Source organism: Vulpes vulpes, chromosome 1 (assembly GCF_048418805.1).
Source record: "Vulpes vulpes isolate BD-2025 chromosome 1, VulVul3, whole genome shotgun sequence".
In the NCBI taxonomy this organism is placed as follows: Eukaryota; Metazoa; Chordata; class Mammalia; order Carnivora; family Canidae; genus Vulpes; species Vulpes vulpes.
In genome coordinates this window covers 43,902,164-43,911,628 of record NC_132780.1, presented here as the reverse complement: position 1 = coordinate 43,911,628, position 9,465 = coordinate 43,902,164, and the positions used below count along the sequence as shown (strand labels likewise).

The window sequence follows — 9,465 nt, the reverse complement described above, 5'->3', positions numbered from 1 at the left end:
ATTAAGCTTTATAATGTCAGTTCAGGTAGTCCTTGTTCAAGGGCCAGTTTAGCCCCACTAGTAAGGTAAAATGATTCTGAGAACTCTACCTTAGGCCCTACATATTATGAATTCACTCCACTCTGACTGGTGAGAGGCCAACTATTCTCTACTCTGTTTTGGTTCTGGGAATTGTTTGGCCTACAAATTTCCAGTGATTTTTCCTGAGGCCTTTTGAATTTTTCATCAGCATATGCATGGATCTCTACTCAGGCAGATATTAGAAAGGAACTCTCTTTAGGTCTCCAGAGCTTTTTGAGTAGTGTCTTCCCCTCCAGCACTGTGTCCTCAAATTCTATCTGTTTCAGTTTTTCTACTCTGATCTCTGTTTCCATAACTTAGGAAGACCTACCTTCTGGGCTCTAAGTTGCCCCATCTCTGCATGGCAGACTGAGAAATGCCTCCAGACAGAAAGCTGGGAGCATTCATGGAGTTTGTTTGTTTCCCTTCACTGAGGAATCAATTTCCTGTACTGCTGATGTGTTGGTAATGTCTGAAAACAGTTATTTCAAAAGTTTTGTATGTGTTTCTAAATGTTTATAGTGGGATATCAGTTCTCATAAGTTAATACTTCGTGGGCAGAAATTAAAGTAAAATAACTCATATTTAAATGGCTTAAAATATCTTAAATAACAATTTAGTTTAAAAGAGGACCATGTATTTTTAAGTGTTTATTTAGTTAAAATATTAATATAAAATTTAAATTATAAATTAAAAAAATTATAAACCTTTTAACCAAGTCAATAAGAAATTTTACATGTACAATTTGTTCCTCATTTTCCTTTTCATATTTATTCATGATCTGGAGGAGGAATACATTCTCTATTAATTCAAACTGTTCCTCAGCTTGAATGATTTATCAAGGGAAAAAATTCTATGATTGTAGAAGGAACTATTCTTGTAAAACTAGCTGGGTTTCTGGGTGTTTCATAACAGTTCTTGAGTCTCTGGTGAATGTAGATGTTTTAGTGATTTCTTTTTATCAGTGACTCTCTTTAAAATCTCATCAGCAAATCTGTATTTTCCTGAGTGACTCACCTTTAACTTTCAGATCGATTCTGGTTATTATAATGGATGAATTATTTTTGGAGTTTTATGTCTTTCTTAGTTTGCTTTCATAGTTCAGTTTTGACCCTGGAAGCAAGTGTGAGAACTTTGGCAAGTGTAGCATGTACTTCTCTTGCCAATTTGTCAAAAATTTCCAGAATATCTTCTCATATACCTTTTTATATCATTAGTAGTTAGAAGCATAATTCTGTAGTAATACTGTGACCTTTAATGTATCTTAAAAGCCCTTTTAACATAACATTCATTGTTTTAATGAAGTGTTTTAAGCATAAATTAACATGTTCTCTAGATAAAAAAATGTTTGGTCATTGTTTCAGCCATCCTGATTTATTTTCTCCATGGCATTTTGAAGGAGAAAAAAAATGATGAGATACATAATAAAAAACAAATTTCTATTTTGTTGATTGATGGAGGCTTGTCAGTTTAAGGCCTATGTCTTAGCCAACTGAAAAGGATGATCCCTCCTATGAAAGGGATGCTGCAGATGAAATGGATCAATGAATTGGAGACTAACGGTTCAATAAAGATACTGAAGTCTGAGATTGGACACCAATGTGAGGTTATAAATCTTATAGCTGCTATATTATTGCTGCAGGGGAGGAACATTGAAAGAAGTGGGGAAAACAGGATACAGTACAGGTAGAGAACAGATCATGGAATGGTCATGAAGAGTTAAGAACCAAGAGGAATGACAGAAACCCACTTCAATCTAATTTAATTCACTTCAAGCCTCAGCTGACCTGAAATGACTATTGAGACAATGTATTTCACAGGGTGAACATCTGGAGAATACTCTGTTGGATATCACTTGTGAAACTAATGTTTATAATATGATAACATTATATATTACCACTTTTGCAGTTTTTGTTTTTGTTTTTTTAATTAGGCTCCATGTTGGGCACAGAACCCAATGCATGGCTTGAACTCATGACCTGAGCTGAAATCAAGAATTGGCTGCTTAACTGACTGAGCCACCCAGGTGCCCCCACTTTTACAGTTTTATATCTATTACCTATCTCTGTCAGTATGTCTGTCTAGTGGGAAAGAAGGTATTAGGGGGAAAGTTTTATTCACCAGAGATCTCGTTCTTCTCCTAATGCTTTGCATTCCTCAGAAGTCCTGTGGAAACATTATTTAAGCATATCCTGACATGTGACATCTCTAAAGGAGGAATTTACTTTTGTAATTTAAAGTATGCACGTATATGAATATATGTGATTGACGGTATGAAATTTCCCATATTCAACCAGTTTTAACCTACAGCAATTTCATATTACCAAACTAGTATTAAATTCACATATGAAAATGTTTAAAAACAAAAGTGTTTGGCATTTGCCAAAATGATAAATACATTTGAATATGATTTGTTGCTATTTCTAAATAAAGGGCCAATAGCTTAGCTCCTGTATTTTGCTTTAAGCTTTGGATTAAATTGGAGGGCTACACAACCTCAAACAAATAGTCTCTCCCCCAAATACAGAAGTTTCACAAACCACTTCCAAACCCCCTTGGAGTTTCTTTGTGGGTCTTCCCAACTTGATTTCTAAAGAACTGCTCATGTTCTCTTTCTTTTCCTTGCTAAGAGTCAGATTTAAAAAAGAGGCAAAGATTCCAATTCCTCCCTGCCATTTTCCCATTTCTTTTTCTTTTTTTAAGATTTTATTTACTTATTCATGAGAGACACAGAGAGAGAGAGGAGGCAGAGAGAGAAGCAGGCTCCATGCAGGGAGCCTGATGTGGGACTCGATCCCAGGACTCCAGGACCACACCCTGGGCCAAAGTCAGGCACTAAACTGCTGAGCCATCCAGGGATCCCCCCATTTTTCTGTTTCATTGTATTTTGGATAGATAGACCTATGAAGGAAACTAAATATCTTAACATTTTCCATAGTAATTGTTGATTTTTAAATTTATTTTAATTTTTTCTTTATTCTGTCAATGTTAACTTCATATGTTTTGAAATTTTTTTTTAAAGATTTTATTTATTTATTTGAGAGAGAAAGCACAAGCAGGAGGAGCTACAGAGAGAGTGGGAGAAGCTGGCTCCCTCCCTGCTAAGCAGGAAGCCTGACTTAGGGCTCATCCCAAGACCTTGGGTTCATGATCTGAGTGGAAGGCAGATACTTAACTGACTGAGCCATCCAGGCCCCCCTGAAATTATGTTATTAAGTACACATGTTTAGTATTTCTATACTTCACTGTTGAATTAACCCTAAATCATTATTATTTTTTCATTTTTGGTGATACTATTAACCTTAAAGTCTACTTAACCTAATGCTAATATAGGCATACCAGCTTTCTTATGCAGTGTTTACAAAGCACATCCTTTTCTTTCCTTTTACTTTCACCCAACTTGATCCTTTTTTATAAAGTAAGTAGAATATAGTTAAGTTTGTTTTTAAAAATCTAGTCGAATAATCACTGTCTTTTAATTGGAGTATTTGGTCTATTTACATTTAAGTTAGTAGTGTGGTTCATTTTACATTTTCCATCTTACTCTTTGTTTTTTTGTTTGAAGCATCAGTCCTTTTTCTTTTTGTCTTGCTTTCTGATCTTCAGAGAGTTTAAACAGATCGTGTTTATGTACTAGAAAGATCACATAGCAGTTTTGGAGGGAGCTGATATTTGGATAAAGGGACAAGTTAGCAGGCTATGAGTAGCGAAATGATAGTGGCCCAAGTAAAGGCATTGATTATAGGAATGAGAGGTGGGACCACATTTGAGAGATTTTATAGGGAGATTCTATAAGACTTGGGTGTTAACTGGAGATGGGAACTGAAAGAGAAGTCTCTAATAATTTGTTTTCTTCTATCCTTCCCTTCCTTTCTTCATGTCTCGTGTTGTCAATAAGTTGGGCTTTTGTACTTTTTAGCTGGATCTTATCCAGTTGTGTGGAAACTCCACCCAGCAGTTGATATCTACCCTACTCCTATGACCAAACTGTAGGAAGGCAGTGACACCTTTTTTCTCATATATCCATCATAATAAAGGACTGTTTCTGAGCTGTCTCACTGCTTCTCTCCTTAAGCATAGATGGCAATGCTGACAATGTCTTTGACAGTCAAACTGACTTTCTTAAGGAGCTTTCCAAGGTATCAAAGTATTTCATCAGAGGTAATTAAATGCAGCAACTCCAAATTGCCTCAAGCAGGAGACATTGGAATGCAATATACAGGTTTGTGTGTTCCCAGTGTAAGTATCCTAAGAGGAGAAAAGGAAAACCTAATCTGTCAGCAGTAGCCATCAGTTCTAGGTCCCAGAGACCCACATTAATCCAGTGGCTGCCTTTGGCCCAGACATCTGATTTTGTAAGAAGCCTTGGGGGAATTTTAAATATATTTGCTCTCATGATAATGTTAGCAAATGGTTAAGTAAGGCTGGAACCAGAAAAATTCTTTTTCAATGTATTCGGAGATTTTATTTTAAAGTCTCTTAGTTTCTTAGAGCTCAGTATTTATTTAGGCTTATAATTTCTAATTTTTATTTAAAGGGATATCTCTGGAGTTTTGCCCTATGAAGATACTTGGATTATTTTGGAACGTGGACTAAATGTTGCTGCCAAGAGGCTACTGTTTTGGTTTATATCCATATGATTCCAAAGGAATTGAAAGTCTCTGAGAAAAATAAGTGGTAGAATGAGCTCAGCTTCACACATGGGAATATCATAGACAAAATTTTTGGTCCCAAGGAACAGAAATTTGCTACTAAATTCGCCCAAGTGAAATAGCAGTTTATTTAGAAGGGTAAAGGAAACTCTTACATCAAAGAGTGGGACCCATATCTGGTTGGGACTCACTAGCCTGGAGCTGCATTGTATTCATGGAGACTATAGAGTCCAGTTGCTGCAGGTCATGAGATTTCATCCTGGTGTTTGGTTCTTAATATGACTTTGCATCCCCTCTCTATTTGTGTCCTTTTTGTTTCTCAGGCCTAGTGAAATCACATATGAGGTTGAAAGTATGCGAGGAAAAAGCTGTGGCCAGTGACTGGGGAGGATTAAACACAGAGAGTCAAGGAAAGAGCTTGAGATTGGTTCTGAGGCATATTGGTTTTGAGTAAAAGAGTTTTATAATAATGCTGACATCTACCTAAATGAGGCATAATGCTTAAAATTCTACCCATTTTTCTCTTATTTAGCTTAATCCTGAAACACTGTATTTAAAGTTGAAAGGTCTATACCTGTTTTAAAGATGAAGAAATTGGAACTCAGAAAAGGCCAATGATTGACCCAAAGTCACATTACATAAATGGTGGATCCAGGATTCCAATTCATGTGTCTTTGACTCTAAAAACTAAATTTCCTAACCCCTATCACTCCAATGCAATATAGTGAACTCATCTTAATTAAAATGTATTGTTTAAATTTTAAAGAGGGAATTTTTCCTATTTACCCAAAGAGAGGAAGGAAGAGTAATATAGGAGTCTCCAATTAGTCTTTTGGAATCTGACCTGACAGTATTGGAATAATCAGGATAACAGGATAAGTTGTATTAGCTGCTGTAACAGACAACTCTAGAACCTTAGAGGCATTATGTTTCTTTCTTTCTTTCTTTCTTTCTTTCTTTCTTTCTTTCTTTCTTTCTTTCTTTCTTAAAGATTTATTTTTATTTATTTATGATAGACATAGAGAGAGAGAGGCAGAGACACAGGCAGAGGAAGAAGCAGGCTCCATGCCGGGAGCCCAACGCGGGACTCGATCCCGGGACTCCAGGATGCCACCCAGGGATCGCTCTTTTTTTCCCTTTCTTTCTTTCTTTCTTTCTTTCTTTCTTTCTTTCTTTCTCTCTCTCTCTCTCTTTCTTTCTTCTTTCTTTCTTTCTTTCTTTCTTTCTTTCTTTCTTCTTTCTTTCTTTCTTTCTTTCTCTTTCTTTCTTCTTTCTTTCTTTCTTTCTTTCTTTCTCTTTCTTTCTTTTCTTTCTTTCTTTCTTTCTTTCTTTCTTTCTTTCTTTCTTTTCTTTCTTTCTTTCTTTTCTTTCTTTCTTCTTTTCTTTCACTCTGTGGGCCCAAAGCAGATATTTAGTCATAGTTGTGACTGTCTAAGGTAGCTGTCTTGCAATAGGTGACTCAAGAATCCAGGATTCTTTCATCTTGTACTTTTACCATTTTCAGCCCATTTTGTCCAAAGTCACTAGAGAAAGGAGAAAAGTGAGTGGTCTTAACAGCTTTGTCCTAGAAATGTCATGTTGCTTTTATTCAGTCTGTTGATAAGGACTAAGCACATGGCCCCACCTAGAAAAGATATGGTGAATGTCTGATCAGTTTCTGCCACATGGTGTGTAACTTCGAAGTATATTTTTATTTTTATTTAATTTATTTTATTTTATTTTATTTTATTTTATTTTTTTGCAGTCTAACAAGAAATATATTTGTTTATGAGAACCATGATTTGGGACTTTAGAAAGTTCTCCAGAGATGTGGTAGGAAAACTGTGGTAAGAGGGCGAGACTCAGCAACCCCCAGGCATGTCAAAAGATGTGTACAAACTCTCTCGGGTGAACTCTGCTCTGGCTTCAATCCAAAAGGGTTTGCACACAGGGCCCGACAGCTTTAGTGGCTGGAAGGCCCCAGCTCAAGAGAATTTATTTGGAACCTTTCTTCTTTTTCTTCTTCTTCACAGGTGTGTCATGTAATGTAGCGTCCATAGCTACTTCAACTTGGTTTTGTAGCTTTTTCTTTTCTCTCCTTTTCTTGGACTTTAGGGTAATGTCCTGGACATGAGGTGGCCACACACAATCTTCTCCATTTTCGACAGAAACACCAGAATTCTTGTCCCAACAAGGGTCTCCAAGCTGCCACTCAACTTGGTGTCTCTTCTTCTTGGCCTTAGGTACTGTGTAAGTCTCCACTTTTCTATCTTTTGCCTCTTTCTTTCTTTTCTTTCCATTTTTTCTTTCCATTTGGGTCTCTGCAAAGTCAGGCCCTGCTGCTATGACCTGTGGCTTGTTCTTTAGCTCTGCCATCCTCTTGGCAAAGTACTCCTGGATGGTGAAGGCGCTGGTCATTGTAGTGGAGGATGAGTTCCCATCTGGAGTGGCAGGGCTGGAATCATCCTCAGGAGTCTTCTTACTTTGTCTTTTTCCAAAAATGCAGTCAAGATCTGTTTTGCTCCGACATGATAGATCCTTCCCTTTTGTGAATTTCGTATAATGAACATGGTTTTGGGAGATTTTGGACTTTTCTTCGAGGCTGAAAGTTTTCTTCTCTTTGTTGTCTGAGGAATCTGTTGTTTCCTGCCCATGGCAAGTGTTCAGGTCAGCCAAAAGCTGGTTAAAATCATCCTGATGAACAATCCAGTTATCTTCATTATTGATTGTAGCTCCAAGTCCCAGGTGGTTATTTTTAACTTGAACTTTAATATGATCTGTTGCTCCTTGCTCCTGAGCCCCTAAACCCTTTCCTTTAGACCACCCCATTTTTTCTAGCATCCTCTGACCAAACTTGGAATCATCACTGCTCCACGCAGTGTTTCTTGGATCCACAGCCCACTTCTGCTTCCTCCGACGCTCAGCCAGCATCGACATGTCGACAGCCTGGAACACCATGAGCCTCCAGACCTGAGCGGTGGCGGCTACCGAGCAGCCGGCTCGCGGGGAAGCGAGAAGCGTGGGGCCGGCAGACCAGGTCAGAAGTATATTTTTAAACTTCGAAATGTATGATTGTTTTTTAATCATATTTGTGTTACTAATTCTAATGTAATTGGATTGTATGAATAGAATGTAATCTGTAAAAGTAACAATCCTTTGAAATTTATCAGTACTACTTTATAATTGTATATTCGTTTCTCATAAATATTCCACTTATGCTTCGACAGTAGGTATATTTCACCATTTGGGGCACTGGTGTTCTAAGTATGTCCATTAGTTTAATCTTACTAATTGTTGATAAAATTATCTGAATTCTTATTTATTTATTTGCATGTTTAAGAGAATTAGATGAAAATCTCCAACCATAGTAGAATATTTGTTTCTCTTTGTAGTTCTGCTATCTTTTTATATATATTTTCCTGACATCCTGTGAAATATTTCACAGTTGTATTACATTGTAGTGTGTATGTATAATGGAATATTGTTCAGCCTTAAAACAGAAAGAAATCCTGCCATGTATACTAGCAGAGATGTTTTGGGCTGGCGAGACTGGGGACCTCAAAACGGCCGACCCCAGGCCAGCAACCTCCCAATAAGGCTGCCTTGCTGCCCTACCCTAACTTAGCACACAAAGACCTGTAACCCTTGCCCTAACTGGAATGCAGCCCTACCCCCTATCTTCCCACCAAGACCACCTTGCCTCCCTACCCTAACTTAGCTTACAAAGACCTGTAACTCCTGCCCTAATCGGAATGCCACCCTGCCCCCATCTTCCCACCAAAAAACTCTTTATAGACCGCTCCCTGCGGTTTGCCTGGGCCCAACTTCTCTGACTCAAGCCCCTCCAAGTCACGGAACCTCGCCCAGGAGCACTCCCCATTAAAGCACTCTCGAACCTACTGCCTGGCTCTGCTGTTTTTTAATTTCTCCGCTGTTCAAGATGGACCAGGAGATCATTATGCTATGTGGAATACCAGTTACCGAAGGACAATACTAAATGACTCCACTTAATGTGAGATATCTAAAATAACTTAATTCATCCAAGTAGAAAGTGGGATAATGGTTACCAGGGGCTAGGGGGAAGGGAAATGAAGAGTTGTTATTCAATGGGAATAAAATTTTAGTTGTGTAAGATGAGTAAGTTCTAGAGATCTGCTTTACAACATTGTGCCTATAGTTAACAATACCATGTTGTGTGCTTAAAGTAGTTAGATCTCCTGTGAATAGTCCTTAACACAAAGAAAGAAGGAGAAAGAAAGAAGAAAGAAAGAAAGAAAGAAAGAAAGAAAGAAAGAAAGAAAGAAAGGAAGGAAGAAAGAAAGAAAGAAAGAAAGAAAGAAAGAAAGAAAGAAAGGAGAGAGAAAGAGATAAGGAAATGCTAAACAAGTGTGTCAGAAGTGAGTGAGCAAAATTAAATGATTAGGACATATATATTAAATTTGGATATGGATACAGTCTAAAATGATAAATAAATAAAATGATTTGAAAATACTGGAAATCAGTTTGTCTTACATTTTAGTCCTGTGGTAAGTGGGCCAGTTGGAAAAGTCACTAAATAGTATGGCCACTAAATAGTTATTAAATAGAAACTAAATAGTCACTAAATCAAGACCTAGGTTTCTTTTCATTTGTTTGTCCATTACCCCTATGGTGTTATCTATCTGTAGGGACAAAACAGGCATAGTAGGCATGTCCATGCTCAGTTTCTTCAAAGGGGAATAGAAAGAAAATTGTTACTTCTTAACTTATACCAAAATACTGTTATTATTGTGTC

At 37.3% G+C, this 9,465-nt stretch overlaps 1 pseudogene; it reads right to left on the bottom strand.

Annotated features, from left to right (window-relative positions):
* Positions 1–6,926: 6,926 nt before the first annotated feature.
* Positions 6,927–7,651, bottom strand: LOC112911319 (PIN2/TERF1-interacting telomerase inhibitor 1-like; annotated as a pseudogene).
* Positions 7,652–9,465: the final 1,814 nt, after the last annotated feature.